At 48.2% G+C, this 16,456-nt stretch overlaps 2 protein-coding genes and 1 pseudogene across 3 annotated transcripts in view; 1 reads left to right on the forward strand and 2 right to left on the reverse strand.

Moving 5' to 3' along the window:
- The window catches only part of LOC137464152 (zinc finger protein 154-like), a 450,159-nt gene that overhangs the window by 207,575 nt on the left and 226,128 nt on the right, over positions 1-16,456 (reverse strand). The window lies entirely within an intron of this gene.
- The window catches only part of LOC137464123 (zinc finger protein 850-like), a 466,862-nt pseudogene that overhangs the window by 138,803 nt on the left and 311,603 nt on the right, over positions 1-16,456 (forward strand).
- Positions 1-16,456, reverse strand: part of LOC137464168 (uncharacterized) — a 106,675-nt gene that overhangs the window by 44,660 nt on the left and 45,559 nt on the right. The window lies entirely within an intron of this gene.

Consider the following 16,456-nt stretch of genomic DNA (forward strand, 5'->3'; position numbering starts at 1 on the left):
TCATCCCACACTGCGCCTGGCCATGGCCGCAGCCGCAGCCTTTCAGGACACGGTCGCTGCCGCCCCTCAAACGAGAGCATGACACAAGAACTGCCCCAGGGCTCAGCAGAGAAGGTGCTTTCCCCAGAGAAATGTTGATTCTCAGGACTTGTGGTACGGCTGGGCTGGCACGCAGCTCTCTGACCCGCAGCAGCAGCACCCCCACGCTCTCCGGGCACAAGACCAGGGGCAGCATGCCCAGAACTCATTCCCCCTGCTCCCCAAATGCGAGCAGGAGGGGCGAGGGGCCTCGAGCTCCAGTGGGAATCCCCCACCCAAACAAGAATTGGACCAAGAAAAACTCTGTTCCTCAGAAAGGCACTAAACTTCATAACTTCCATTTTCGCGGCAGCTGCAAGGAGCTGCCAAGGACCGCCAACACCAGGGAACAGGCTGGGAGGGGACCCCGGGCTGATTTGAGACGGCGGGGTCTGCTCCAGTGCGGCCCCAGGCTGCTGCTTCTCGCTGCTGCTGCTGGTGGCAGCGCCTGGGGACCCAGAGAAAGCTGACATCTCGAGCCCCACGCCGTCTCTATTTTCTTTCAGATCAAGGAGGATTAATGTTTCACAAAGCTTTCATTGTCCAAGAAGGGGTTAAAAGTCTCAGACTCCCAGGACGGCTGAAATCTTGGCTCCCAGAACTCCAACTCCCATGGCTGGGCACCTTTCCCCCTGCTTCTCTTCCTCCTCTGCTGGCATACTGCCAGCACACTCTCTGTCTCTTTCTCTCTCCCTCTGCGGGGGAACAAAGACATCTCAGTTTTTTTCCACAGTTCCGTCCACTGGGGCCGACCCAGTTCCAGTCCCTTCACACCCTGGACCTACCTCTCCTAGGCCACATGGCTTCCTCTCCCCCTCCCAGCCTGTGGCTGGGCAGGTGAGGTCTGCACTCTTCTGTTGACCGGAACCAAAGCGAGAGTTCCCCTGGGAGTTCTCTGCTTTTAACCCCCTGTGTTCTCAGAGGCATGTCCAATGCCTTCAGTGGTTAAGTGTTAATATCCAAATTTGACCACTGATTGGTTTGACCCCTGAAATGAACAGGGCTGATGCCTTTATTAATGTTCAGCTCTTTATTAAAAAGATCAGCTGGGCAGGGGTCCTGAACGGAGCTTGCCCCCGCTGTTGTCGCTTTTCCAGGTGGCCGAAAGGAAGGAGGCGTGCAGAGTCTGTCACTGAAGTCCAGAGCAGCAGCTGTCCCTTCTTCTTCCCTTGTGGCACAACCGGTGGCCAAAGGGTGAGGAGGCGTGGAGTGCAGAGTCTGTTGCTGAAGTCCAGAACAACAGCTGTCCCCGCTCCTTCCCTGGTGGCAGCACCAGGGGGCTCTGTCTTTTCCGTCTCCACTTGCCTTCTTTCTTCCTGGCTGGGACTCCGGTTGGGGTCCACCAAGGGCATTCCCCGGTTCCCTGGGGGCCCCAGTCTATCCTCTCTTTCCCATATCTTCAGCCCTGCCGTTCGAATCATCCAGACCTCTCCTGGAGAGAGCAGAATGCTTAGAATAGAGCTCAGTTCTTCCCAGGTACAAACACTAGAAATTGGTCGAACTGGCTAGATATTCCAACAGGGTCTTCCACTGAATTTCTTAGCTCTTTCCCAAATCCCCAGACTTTGGAAGCTGTCAAAGGTGCATCTACAAACCTAACTCCCCCAGCTGCTCCACCCATAAGAACCCCTCTAAGGGGAAAGAGCCCCTTTACCCTTGTTGCTGTGGATTACATGCCACAATATGGCGCTTTTCCCAAGACACCAGGCAGGGAAATAGTAGTGGAGACAGACACTGGAGGCCAGGGGGTATGCCAGGGGGTGAACCAACACTGGGCAAGGGTGGCCTCAGCTCCCACGTGGGAGGAGGCAAGGAAACTCTGGCTTGAGAAGGGGAAGAGGGAGTTGGAGAGATGGTTGAGGAAACTGGGGGGAAGGGATGATGGAACAGAGGTGGGAAAACAGGGGAAAGGAATCAGGGACTCAATAGGAGGGGCTGAAGGACTAACTGGGGAAACTGTTGGAGAGGTAACAGGAGCAGAAGGGGGCAGGCAATCGAGGGGGTCCCATTCCTTTATTTTTCTAGTCTCCCCCTCTCTATTCTCTTTGTCTTCCTCTCTATTTCTTTGTAACTTGCATATTCCCACAGTCTCATTATTTATAGAATTCTCCAGCCAGCAAGCTGCATAAGATAGTTGTTCTACATCAAGGTTCTCTCAGGTTTGTAGGTGTTGGTTTAACTGATTACACATCCACTGATCTCAGGTTCCATACCAAGGTCACTCTCCCTGTAGTTCTAACTTCGGCCATACTTCTATACTGTAATGTATTATCTTACTTTTGTCTAGACCCTTCGTGGTCTCCCAAGTATCCCATTGGTCTAACAGTTGCCCCAAGGGGCTGTTAGGGGGAATTCTCTTTGCTTTCTCTTTGGAAGGATCTGCTCCTTTACTATAACCTCTTCCCATTTTCAGGCCTCCAAAAAAAGAAAAAAAAAAACCACCAACTTTAAACGGTGCCTCTATTTAAAATGGAATATACAGACAGGCAACTAAAGCTCATCTGGTCCCTTCCCACAACTTAGTATTTTGAATCTCTTGACTGAACTTAATCTCTTTTAACTAAACTCCTACTCTTGGTACTACCCTCTTGACACGTTGTATTGTGTCTCGGCTAGGACAATCACTAGTCACACTCATATATATTGTCTTTTGTTCTGTTGCTCTTCAGTCTAAGTTTTGGACTTCCTCCTGGACTTTTTAGGCTTGGACCCCTGCTAAATCTTACCTAAACTCTTACCCGGCCTTCTGCCCAACCTTCTTACTAGGCTTGGGAAGCTTGGTCTCCCTGCTGAGGTAAGGTCGAATGTCCTGCTGAGCCTTACACTCGAACTCCAGCCAAGCCCCCTTGCCTGACTCTCCTACTAGGCTTGGGAAGCTTGGTCTCCCTGCTGAGGTAAGGTCGAACGTCCTGCCGAGCCTTACACTCGAACTCCGGCCAAGCCCCTTTGCCTGACTCTCCTAGTAGTCATAGCTTGCTTGCCTTCCTGCCTTTCTGCTTCCTCGGGTTCATGCCTGCCCAGCCGGGGACATCCTGCCCTGCCTTCCAGGGACATTCCCCTACCCTGTTATCCAGTCCTGCCTGCCGGGGACATGCCCTCTGCCTGGCGGGACTTGTTGCTCCTGCCTGCAAGGACATCCTGCCCTACCTGCCAGGGACACCCCACCTGCATTGTTACACCATCCTGCCTTGCTGGGGACATGCACTCTGCCTGGTGGGACTTGCCGCTCCTGCCTGCTAGGACTTCCCACCATACATGCCAGGGACATCCCACCTGCCCTACTGGTGATATTCCCTGTGCCCTGATTGCCAGGGAGTTACTTTGCCCCACATGCTTGGAGGAGGGCCTGCTTTACTTCTAAGGAGATGCCCCAGTCACTTCTCTATTCCACTCGCTTCCCCCTGCCAGTCTTTTCATTCTCCACTTGCCACAGCCTATTCTAGTCTAGTCTTTTTTAGGTGATGATGACAGACAAAAGTCAATCAGGGGATGTGTTTCCCTCTTCCTCGGCTAGGGCATTTGTCTTTCCCCTCTACTGTGTTTAGTTTTTTATTTAAGGGTGTCTTTATCCCCTAAAAATACTCCCATGATTGCAGGGGGTTTTCTTATTTGCATTTTAGTCCCAGAATGTCGGGATGGTGGGGGGAGGCAGGTTATCTCCAGGTATTTTAGAGAAAACAAACAGAGCAATTATCTAATTAACATTTCAATATCGGTACTCAGCTAGAGTTAGTAATTGTTTCAGTGTTGCCATGGGAACTAGGAAGGCCCTACCCAGGAGTATCAGGAACTTTGTTCATTACAACCCCAACTTCCTGAGAAAACTCACTTCCTTGTCAAACCAGGACACCTATGGTTGGTACCATAATACTCAGAAACATGAGTCATGTGACAGGACAAGAAGAAATAATTGATTTTGTTTCACCAGGAGACAATTTAAATTGCCACTGTAAAGCTTGAGCACTCTGATGAAAAAATTGATGAGACAAAACTGCCTGCTACAACACATTAAGCATAGTTTTGATTGCAGCAGCAGCTACCAGAGAATCTACATAGGCATTGCCTTCTATAAAAAAATCCAGGTATTAGTATTACCAATACTGTGGATGGGACGTGCCTTGGCTTGTCTGGCCCCGGCATCTGAACCAAATAGTGGCAACTATGGTGTTTTCACCCCAGAGGCACTTTTGGCTAACTGGATGATGCAGCTGGGCGCGTGGAGACAAGTCCAGACATTCTGGAGCTCCTGTGGTGGTGGGATGGAGCTTCCCCTTGTAGAGAGTCCACTCCTCAGGTGTCCCTCTGCCGGACAAGCTTTTAAGGCGATAGTGAAGGAAAGGAGTCGGTTCTGATGGAGGGTTTTAATCCAGAGCTTTTATTCTGGCCCGCAGGCTTCTGAATCCAGCAACTGCTCCAACAGAACTCCCAGACCGCATGGTTGCTCTCCCTTTTACCTGGGGAGGGGAGGAGGGAAGGGGTAGGGACCCCACCAACCAGGAATGGGAGAGGAGGTCTCAGGGGACAAAGGACACCTGGTTGGCCCAATGCCCCCCGGGGGTAGAGGGCATCTTTTGAATCTGCCCAATCACTCTACACCCTTCTGGAATTCCAGGGGTGACAGACAGTGCTCGGCAGGGGTCAGGGTGGGGAAAGGAGGAGTGATTGACACACCTGGGAGGAAATCTTCAGGGGAGAAACCCGGGGTTCGGGGGTAAGCCATTAAATCACACTGCAACATCTCGCCCTTGTTTTGTTTAAAATGAAGAGGACTGGGTTTGGGGGGCAGAATGCTCGCCAAACCTCACTTGGCAAGTTGGTTCCTCTCCTTCAGGAGGGTCAGTATTTTCAGCTGAGGCTTCCAGGTGATCCATTGGAGCACTAGGGGCTTCCAAATGGTAGACTTCAGGAGGGGAAAGATGAGCTTGATATTAACTTGTAAACCACGCGCCTGATTAGTCCAAAAACAATGCTAACAACTACAATTACAATAACTAGAATAAACAGTACTAAAACCACAGTTTTCAGAATAGATCCAACCAGCGCGAGAGTCCCCAGCCCTTGAACAGTCCACTCAGCCAGTTGTCTGTTTCTCTCTTGATGTTATTCACTGTGGTTTCCATTTTGTCGATCGTGGCATGGAAGTTCTCTGCTTTCGATGACAAGTTGAGGCAGCAGAGACCTTCAAATTCTTCACAGCGATGGTTGTGCAGGAGGAGCAGATAGTCTATGGCCGCCCTGTTTTGAATGGTGGCTTGCCTGATAATTTCCTCGTCTGATAGGAGGTCACTCAGGGCAGTAGTAGTGAAGTTTGCCTGTTTTGCAACCCAGCATTCCAATCGGCCTAATTCTCCCATGCTTTTTGCTGCCGAGATCCACGGCAGAAGGATTGTAATTGCGGTGGCATTAAATCTGGACCAGTGAACAATTTCTGAATTACAGTCTGGGTCTAATTGTCTTAGGTCTCTTTTTTGGATAGCAAATTTATGTGTATTGTTTTTTATTTGCCAATGCATTAGATTGGTTCGGTTTGGGGTGAACAGGCTCAGCTTGCCAAAGGTGCATGAACCTCTGAGCAGATGAGGGGGGAGGCCTGCCCATGCTCTGTCTCCACATATTAAAAACACACCTTTTGGGAGCTCATGGGGCTTATAATCATCACTTGACAAGTGCCTGACTAGGACTGAATTTTTGCACCAGTTTTTGTCTGTGTAGTGTGGGTTGCTAGGGTGAGGTTAGCTGTTTAGTTCAACTTCATAATGTGGTAACTGGGGATTAAATTTAAAGTGAATGCAAGAAGTTGCATTCATGGAGCCCAAGAGATGGAATTCTTGTGGCTCCTTTTTTGGCACCGGTAACTGTATTGCCCACTCCTGCCAGAACAGTAAAGGATTGTCAGCAGGGTAGTGACCAGGAGGAGGTGTGAGTGAGTTAACTTTGTTTAAAGCATGCTACATTTCATTTGGGAACTCTGTGGATTTAAAAGGAACTTCCACCAGGCAAGTTGACAGGGGGTCAGAGGCTGCTGCTGTGGAGAGACAGATGTGATCTTGTCCAAGGGCTTTGGTCAAGGTGGTCCATACGTTTGCTTTGAGCTGAGGAACTAACCAGGAGATGGCTGGTGGAATGATTGCAAGTGGGACGAGGAGCAGACTCGGTCTCATGGTGTCTTGAAACTGCACACGAACAGCGGGATCTAAACTAGTAAAAAGAAACTTAAGACAGAAATATATTACAAACTATTCCAGACAGGCGGTGTAAATATAATTTCTTCCAGGGAACATGCGCGATGTCTCTTCCTCCCAGCAGCATTAGCAACCTGGGGCCTTTCTGTAGACCTCCCTGAGACCTTGGGGATGTAGGGCCTTACCCATTTGGATGGAACACACTTTAAACCAGAGGGGTTGGACACGCAGGCGTAGCCATGTCTCCATGTAACTAATTTGTAAGGTCTCACTGTCTTTCAAGTCTCAGGGTCCTTTACTAAGACTGGAAGCTTTTCTTTCACTGACATCTGACTGCTCCCCCCAAAGTGGCATAAGATGGGTGGACTCAGGTTTTCAAAAGAACAGTTCAGCAAATTAATTGTGAACAGTGCTCTGGACAACCGGATGTGGGGAGGTTCCACTTTCAGGACCTGATGTTGCTGGTCCAGGACTCTTTTGGTATCACAGTGAGTCCTTTCCACCACAGCTTGACCTGTAGGGGAGTAGGGGATGCCTTTTTTGTGCTCTACTCCCCATTGCTGCAGGAAACTCCGGAATTCCTTGGATTTGTAAGTGGGCCCGTTATCAGTTTTCATCTCCCTGGGGATGCCCATGAAAGAGAAAGCCTGTAGGAGGTGCTTTATGGCATCAGAGGGATGATTCCTCTGTGTGGGCAGAGGCATAGACTGCTCCAGAAAAGGTAACTGCACTGACATGAACATATTTCTGCCATCCGGATGATTGTATGTGTGTTACATCTGTTTGCCACAGTTCACAACTGCTCATCCCCCTCGGGTTTGCTCCTGCGCTTATTGTAGGGAGTGCATGTTGTTGGCAATTGGGGCATGTGGTCACAATCGCTCTGGCCTGTTCTCGAGTGATGTGAAACTGACGAACTAGGCCAGGTGATGCTGTTGAGCCAGGGACAGGTGAAATGACTCGTACAATTTCAGAAGGCAAATTGAGCGTTTTTTCGAAAGCACTTCTCTCTCTTATAGAGAACACTGTGAACATTAATTCAATTCGTCTTAAAGTAAAAACATTTCACCTGATTGGTACACTGGACTTAGATCAGTGTGGTAGAACATATCTATAAACAATATGAATGGAAAGCAAGATAATAGATTTTGTTCCCTGACCTCAAAATTTGCAAACTTTGCAGGATTTCTCCAGAACTACAGTGGTCAGCAATTAGGAACGTGCGTGATCTTAGAGCCCCAGATTGCACATCTGAGCTGATACCCAGAGCCTGAGGAAATGACTTCTTTTTCCCATGGAAAATGGCCACTCTTTGTGGCCACTCGCACTGGCCCACAGTGGCGTCCTGACCTCTAATTTTCCTAGCTGTGCAGGATTTCTGCAAAACGAAAGCTTACAAAAGAGAGGACCCAGCATTCCCTTACAGCCCCAAACGCCACCTCTAAGTAGATACCCAGAGCCTGAGTTGATAGCCTTTGTTTACATTCCTCTCTGATTTTTTCCCAGGCTTAGCCTGGCAGAAATCTTTCTCTTTTTCTCTCTGACTGAACTGAGAATATCCACAATTCCCTTTTTTGTTTAAAGATGGTGGTGGTGTTTGTCATCCTCCTGCGGGGCCCCTTGCTGGAAAGAGGACAAGCACGACTCTGAGGTTTATCAGCTGTCAGTCAAAACCTCCATTGGACATTGGCTCAGAACGGTGGAAGAGATTTCAACTTATACTATAAATTCTCTACCATTACATTCCCTTCATAGACTTAACTATTAATTCTAAGAAATTCATCACCAACCCCAAAACATTGCTAGTCTGCTTGTAACACAGGCAATCTAACTCATCAACAGTCTGTTTCCAGAAACAAAAAGAATAAATGTTCATTCCCCACTTGTAGAGGGGCCAGCTGGCTGATGGTCTGTGTCTTGGTCATCATCTGAAAACTGTGATGGATGGTCGGCACCATGGTCACCGTTTGAAGGTGATCTGCAGGCCACATTCTGTTTCTGATGTTGCAAGTCAGGGCAAACACACCTCGCAGGTATCCATCATACCCCGGTACCTGTGGAGACACATGCATACCCGCAGCCCCAAGTGATGAGGTCACACGGGCCCTCCCACTTACTTGTGGCTAGGTCCCGCACCCAGTTCTTCACTCGAGGCAGGTGCGTCTCACTTGCTGGGTGCAACGAAAGAAAATAATTCAAAATGACAGGAATCTCTGAGTTTTGCGGCGCTGTCAAATGGTTAATAGTATATAAGGCTTTCTCCAACCGACTGTGTAGGGTCTCTCCCAGTATTCCTCTTTTTTCTTTTTCCAGAACAGGCTTTAATTTGCCTTGAGCGCATTCAACAATGGCTTGACCTGTTGGTGAATGCGGAATAACAAATTTGTGTGAGACTCTCCACAAGCGTAAAAACTGATGCGTCTTCTGTGAGACATAGGCAGGGCCATTGTCAGTTTTCACACTCAAACGTATTCCCATAACTGGAAAAGCCATCCTCTAATGGGCAATCAAGTCGCAACCCTTCTCCCCTGTGTGAGCAGATGGCCATATGGTGGAGGAGAAGGTGTCAATAGACACATGCACATACTTGAGTCGACCAAACTCGGCAATGTGAGTAACATCTGTTTGTCAAAGCTGCAAGGCCTTGAGGCCTCTGGGGTTCACCCCTGCTGGTGTCTTGGTTTGAAAAGACAGGAGTCTGTGAAGGAAGGCAAGAGTCTCCCATGAAATAGAAAAGGTAAACTCCCCTCCCTCTGAATTAGCACAATTTCAAAATAAAAAGGTTCTCAGGCACAGATATGGGAATGGGAATAACAGTTCTTTACTAGGAAAAAAAAACCGAACTAAATAAAAAAATGTAAATAGTGCAAACAAAACTACTGTTAGAGTCAGAAACTTGACACCCTGAAGAGTCAGGGTGTTGGTGATAGTCCAGTTAAATGGTGGCTGCTCCTCCTGGAGTGGCAGATGAAATGCTGCTGAAGCGGTGGTCCTGTAGAAGGGTGTCGTTTTCTCTGAAGGTCTGGTGATAGAGTAGATGGGCCTGGTCTTCCTCTGAAAATTCAGCAGAGAAGAAGCTGCTCTTCTGCGAATCCAGCAAAGAGGCTGTTCTGATGTCCCAAAAATGCTGATTATATGCAGGTAGAGATGCTTGGCTCCTCCCTCTGGGTGGAGCATCTCACAATGGGATGATGTAACTTTATCAGTCACGCAGTGAGTCATTCAATGGCCCATTAACAGAAGATATCTCCTCGGAGGGAGACATTGTTCTTAGAAGAGATAAGAAAACTGCCTAACTTAACAGAAGATACCTGCCCTACCTCCAACAGATGGCAAATAGAATATGTGCTTATTTTACAAGCTGGAACAGCTGGTAAAGGCGCAGCAAACCCATGACAGGCAGTGCAAGAGCTGACATTGTCACGAGCTTCGGTTGATGTCAAATCGAATTGGTTCCGTAAAGTATGTGCGCTTTGGTGAAAAAAATCATGCTATGCTTTGGCTTCTGCAGTCCTGCCAGGCTGAGGCACCACGCATGCAGGGTTAGCCAACCTGTCAGCCCTGGCATTATTTTCTGTTATGAAACCCGGTAAAGTGGTGTGACTCTGAATGTGCAGGATGTAGTATGGATGAACCTGGGTTTGAATTGCGCACCACAAGGCTCTCAACAATTGAAACAAAACTGTGTTGTTGACCTCTTTCAGCAGTGAGCAATCCAACTCTTTGGTTATGTCTGTGACATAAGCAGCATCAGTGACCAAATTCAAAGGCACCTGAGAAAATTTCTGAAATGCCATAGGAGCAGCATTCAGCTCAACCAATTGGGCTGAGGTGGACACGTGGCCTTCTAGCACTTGCCATTCAGACTCATCCTTCCAGGTCACAATGGCCTTTCCTGTTTTTCCCGAACCGTTGGTGAAGATGGTGGGTCCCCGCACTGGCACTGGACTGTTTTTCGGTTGTAAGAACAGACTGGTTGTTTTTGCCAGTTGCAGCAATTTGTGACAGGGCAGATGATAAACAATTTGCCCTAAAAAGTTTTGCAGCGTGCTTTGCAAAAGAACGCTGTTAATGAAACCCCATTCAAAAGTGTCCTGCTCCACTGGAAGAACAATCCTCATGTGATCAGCTGCCATCAATTGCAAACACCGATGATGGCATTTGATTATCAACTGGGCAAACAAATCAAGCAGCAAGGATGCTGTCTTTTTGGGTTGATGGGGCAAAAAGACCCACTCCAAAATGTGCAAAGGATCAGGCCATTTGTCATTCCTTTGGCCAATGACACCTGTGGGATGGTTGTCTGGATAGGTAATAAAGACAGTAATATCAATGGAAGGATCTACTCGATAAATCTGACGAGCAGAAAGAGCCTGTTGGATCTCCTCCAGTGCTTGTCGCGCTTCAGGAGTCAATTTCTGAGGTGAATTCAGATCCGGGTCCCCCTTTAAAAGGTTGAACAGTGGGGACATCAGCGCCGTGGTCAGTCCCAGATAGGGGCATAACCAACTGACAACCCCTAGCAATTTCTGGGCATCATTCAGGGTCGCAATAGAATTTGCAAATTGCACCTCTTGATGCTGAATAGTTCACTCAAGACTCTTGACCCCCAAATATTTCCAAGGAGGATGGCTTTGAACCTTTTCTGGAGCCGCTTGCAGTCCATAAGAATGCAAGGTGGCAAACAACTGAGGCTGTACCCTCAGCAATTCTTCCTGAGTGGGGGCCGCCACCAGGATGTCATCCATGTAATGATAACAATAGATGTCAGAGAACTCCTTACAGACTCTGGACAAGGCCTGAGCCACATACCATTGACAGATAGTCGGACTGTTCTTGCAGCCCTGTGGCAAAACTTTCCATTGATATCTCTGCACAGGTTCAGCATTGTTGACGGAAGGCACTGTAAAGGCAAACTTTGGCTTGTCATCAGGTGTGGATATTCTCAGTTCAGTCAGAGAGAAAAAGAGAAGGGTTTCTAACCAGACGAGAGCCTGGGAGACAGTTGGGAAAGAATGTAAATAATTTTCTAATCTATCTTGTTATTCACATTGTTTATAGATATGTTCTGCCACCATGCGTCATTCACTGCACACCAATGGTGTGAGATGTTTTTACTCTAAGACCAATGAAATTAGTCTGCACGATGTTCTCTATATATAGAGCGGTGCATTTGAAATAAATCAGAATTCTTTCTCTAGCCTTTGACTTGGAGTCATTCTCGTTCCCGTCCTGCTCTACGGCGACAATCAGGATGCAAAGGGATTGTAAATAACCAATCTTTTAGATCAATGATCAAGATTTCCCATGTTGTGGGGAGCATGGTAGGTGAGGGCATACCAGGCTGCAATGCCCCCATACTCTCCATGACTGCATTAACTTTCCGGAGGTCCTGTAACAGCCTCCACTTCCCCAACTTTTTCTTGATCACAAAAACAGGAGTGTTCCAGGGACTGGTATAAGGTTCAGTGTGTCCCTGCCGAAGCTGGTCCTGAACTAAATCACGAAGGGCAACTAACTTATCATTTGGTAGGGGCCACTGGTTCTTCCAGACTGGTCTGGTCACTAGCCACCGTAAAGACAGTGTAGGATATTCTGTGCCCTTCAGCGTAGTGACCCCTATCAAAAATCCGTCCCGATCCATACCCCCCAGGCTGCCAACACATCCCATCCCCAGAGAGTGATTGGAGCTGCAGTAACATAGGGCTGAACCTTAGCTGTCTGCCCTTCTGTGTTTTTGATCACCACAGCCTGCCGGCTTATAAAGGTCTGCATTGCATCCCCCAGCCCTTCAATGGCAGCTCCCACAGAGTCCAGAGTCCACTTAGGAGGCCATGCAGAGGAGGAGATGACTGTCACGTCGGCTCCAGTGTCAATCAAACCTTGCAGTGGAATCTGAGGCAGGCTGGCACCTGGTAAAATCATGGAGCACATCATTTGTGGATGATTAGCAGAAGTGACCTTGGATCAGTAGACTTGCAGCGGTCTCGTGGATCCGAAACCACCATCTTCATGCGTCCGTTGGTCTGCCCTGGGAACACATGACTTGAAAGGCACAAGTTGAGCAAGAGCAATGCGGGTCCCTGCTGGAATAATGACGGGGGGTGGATGTGGAAACCATGGCACAATTTGGCCCTTAAAATCAGCGTCAATGACACCCGGGTGCCCAAAAATTCCCAGAAGGGTAGTACTAGATCGTCCTACCAGCAATGCACTCAACCCATGACCTAAAGGCCTGAATGCATTCAGAGGAACCTTATGCACATTACTAGAATCTAAGATGACTGCTGCTGCGGTGTGTACATCCACCCTGGCAGAGCCACAGATGCTTGCACTGAGCTGGCTGAGACACCCTGTGGAGGTGCTGTGTCCTGGAAGATCACTTGTGTTGGCGCACAGTTCCCCTGTGCGCTCTTTGCCCCATTTCCTGAACCTGTCAAACGTTTGCTGTTGGCATGGTAGGTAGATTTGCATTTGTTTGCAAAATGACCTGGCTTTCCACACCTGGAGCATAAGAAATTAGAATCTGCCCCTTTCCTTACTTTTGTCCCCTGTGCCTGCTTGCCTTTCTTTTTCCCCTTCTTGCACCAACCAGTCCTTGAGGACAGCAGGCCTGCCTGTAAGGCTGCTGCCAGAACAGACATTTTATGGTCCACCGTACCAACCTTGGAATAAGCTTCGACCATGTCTGTCAACAATGGGTCGCCTAGCAGCGCATTTATGATTTTTCTGCAGTCATCATTTGCGTTGTCACTTGCTAAAAGTTTTGCATAAAACCTGCCTCAAATTTTCATCCTCAATCTGCTTCTCCAAAGTGGACGCAAGACTTTCAACAGATGGCAAAAACAATTATTTGGCTCCCTAATTATCTTCACATATCGTGGCCTGGGAGCGGCTGTCTCCATGGTTTTCAGCAATGCTGCAAAGCCTACCTTCTGGGCCTTCTCAGGTATGAGAGGGTCCCAGGTAGCCTGAAGATCAGGATTAGAAAAGGCATTTTGTCCCATGAGCACATCCACCCCCACACAGGATCTAGGGTCCATCTGAGGGAAATGCACGTTTTCAGCCATGATCCTTTTGACCAGCCTCCTCCAATTGTTCATAAAAACGTCAAACTGCACAGACTGGAACATAGAGGCCAGGTGTTTGATATCATAGGGAGCAAGCAGGTCAGTGTTTATCACTCTGAGGACCTGCATCAGTGGAACAGAGCTCAGCCCATATTTTGCTACCTTATCTTGCAAATCCTGCACAACCCGCCAGGCCATAACATCGTGCCTGTCCTGTTGCCCCGAATTCGGGACTACTTTGTGCACGGGAAAGGCCTCAAGTGTACGTTGCGGTGAAGTATTGTCACCTCAGTCCCCCTGTACCACTTCTCGAGAGGCCAGAGGGATCAGCTGACCGCTAACTATAGCTTTCCTCTTCCTGGGTTGGTGGGTTCAAGATAGCACCACCAGGCTTGCCCGCCCGCTCTATCAAATCCCAATCACTAGCTTCCAAAGCCTATTCTCTGACTGCCTCCTCCTGGATAACAGGGAGACCATTCTGCTCCCTGGCACCACCTACCAACCCCTGAGGACAGTTGTCTTGAGGACAAGCTGTCTTACCACTAAAGACTGAGGGGAAGAAGGCATTAAGCATTTCTGCCTTTTCCTCATCTTTAGTTACTAGGTTGTCTGCCACATCCAATAAGGAACAGAGGTCAGTTATACCCTTTCTTTTACTATTAATATATTTGTAAAAACTTTTTTTATTATTATTTTTAACAGAAGTTGCCAAGTTAAGTTCAAACTGAGCTTTGGCCTTCCTAATTTTTTTCTACATGCCCTGGCAGCTCCCTTAAATGCTTCCTGAGAAATCAGTCCCTCCTTAAAAAGATGATACATCTTTTTCTTATTTCTAAGTTCCTTCAAAACCTTGTTGATCATCCAGATTGGATGTTTGCCACGTCGACTCATCTTTCAGCACACAGGGACAGTCTGTTCTTGTGCCCTCAAGATCTCTGCTTTGAAGCACACCCATCTCTCCTGGACTCCTTTATTTTCAAGGGCTGTTTCCCAAGGAACTCTCTGAATAAGACTCTTAAATAGGCCAAAGTCTGCCCTCCAGAAGTCCAACGTAGAGATCTTATTGATATTCCTCCTTATTTCACCTATATTCCTCCTTATTTCACCAGTTATCGAGAATTCTATAATTTCATGATCACTGTGTCCCAAGCGGCCTCCAACCTCCACATCATCCACCAGGCCATCTCTATTTGCGAACAACAGGTCTAACATAGTCCCTTCCCTGGTGGGCTCACCCACCAGTTGTGACAAAAAGTTATCCTCCACACACTCTAAAAACTTTCTAGACTGCTGTTTTTCTGCTGTATTAAGTTCCCAGCAGATGTCTGGTAGGTTGAAGTCGCCTACAAGAACAAGGCTGATGATCCTGAAATATTGTTCAATTGCTTATAGAATAAGTTGTCCACCTCTTCCTCATGGTTGGGTGGACGATAGCAGACTCCCAATAGGATGTCAGCCTTGTTGGCCTTCCCCTTAATTCTTACCCATAGGGACTCATCTTCATCGTCATTAGTTTCAATACCTATGACATCCAAAACTTCCCTAATATAACGGGCCACCCCTCCACCTCTTCTCCCTTTTCTGTCTCTTCTGAAGAGCTTGTAGCCATCGAGTGCAGTGCTCCAACTATGTGAGTCATCCCACCACGTTTCTGTGATGGTGCCTATATCATAGTTCTGCAGTTGCACCATGGCCACCAGCTCTTCTTGTTTGTTGTCCATGCTGCATGCATTGGTGTACATGCACCTCAGCTGGGCTGCTGATTTCTCCTCTAACACAGGCTTACCACCCTTGGGCCTGCTTCCAGACAGCCCAGATGCATCCCCTTCCCCCTTCAGACCTAGTTTAAAGCCCTCTCATCAAGGTCTGCCAGTTCATGAGCTAAAAGCCTCCTGCCCTTAACAGAGAGATGTATCCCATCTAATTCCAGTAGAGCAGGTGCTGTAAAGGTTGCCCCATGATCGAAGAATCTGAAATTTTGCCAATGACACCAAACTTTGAGCCACTTGTAAATGATGTGAGTTCTCCTATTTCTTTCATTATTTTTTTCTGCCACCAAAGGGACTGAGCAGAACACTACCTGTGCACCTGACCTATCAACCACTTGACCCAGTGCCCTGAACTCCCTTTTAATCACCTTGACACTCCTCTTTTCAATCTCATCACTGCCAGCCTGGAGTATGAGCAGTGGGTAATAATCAGAGGACTGAATCAGCCGTAGAAGTCTCTCAGTGATATTTCGTACCTGGGCCCCAGGGAGGCAGCAGACTTCCCTGTGGGATGGGTCTGGTCGACATACAGGGCCCTCCGTCCCCCTCAGAAGGGAATCACCCACTACGATAACCCTTCTTTTCTTCTTGATATTAGAGGTGGTAATCCATTTTTCAGACGAGTCATAATTGGGAGGCTCACTGGGCAGATCATTTTCTTCTAAACCATCTGGCTGGCTCTCTAGATCCAGGGCCTCATACCTATTCTGAAGTGGCACCTGGCTAGGGGATGGGGGGCAGGAGGAATTTTTGTTATTACCTCCCCGAGAAGGGACACATTTCCACTCCCCTTCATCTGCCAGGTGCCCCTTTATTGCCTGAGAGTGAGAGGCATATGAGTCCTCTGACTCTTGGTGGGCCTCCCTTAAAGATATAAGGGCTGAACTCCACCAATCTATTTCCCTTTCACATTCCCTGATACTCCTTAGTCTTTCAACTTCCTCCCTAAGCTCGGCCACCAGCGAAAGGAGATAATTCACCTGTTCACACCGTAGGCAGGCCTCCTCCACAGCACCCCCTGAAACTATGGATACGCTCAAACACTCCAGGCAGGAATGGGTCTGTACAGACACATACTTTTTGGAGGGCTCTACTTGGTCACATACACTTGTGCCAACCACAGATTTAGACCAGGTTAAAACCATTGCTAGGAGAAAGCCCAAAATCAAGCAAACAGTAGAAAAACACCTTACCTAACTAGCAAGGACCTTGAACCCTGCCTGCTTGCCCTGCCTGCATGAACTGCTGCGCAAACTGCTGTGACCCTGTTTGCCGCGCTCCGGGTTGCCACGCTCCCCAGAGGCCTCTTATAATGAGTCACTCAGGAATGAATGAAGGAAGCTCCACCCCCTGCTCC

Source organism: Anomalospiza imberbis, chromosome 37 (assembly GCF_031753505.1).
Source record: "Anomalospiza imberbis isolate Cuckoo-Finch-1a 21T00152 chromosome 37, ASM3175350v1, whole genome shotgun sequence".
NCBI lineage: Eukaryota > Metazoa > Chordata > Aves > Passeriformes > Viduidae > Anomalospiza > Anomalospiza imberbis.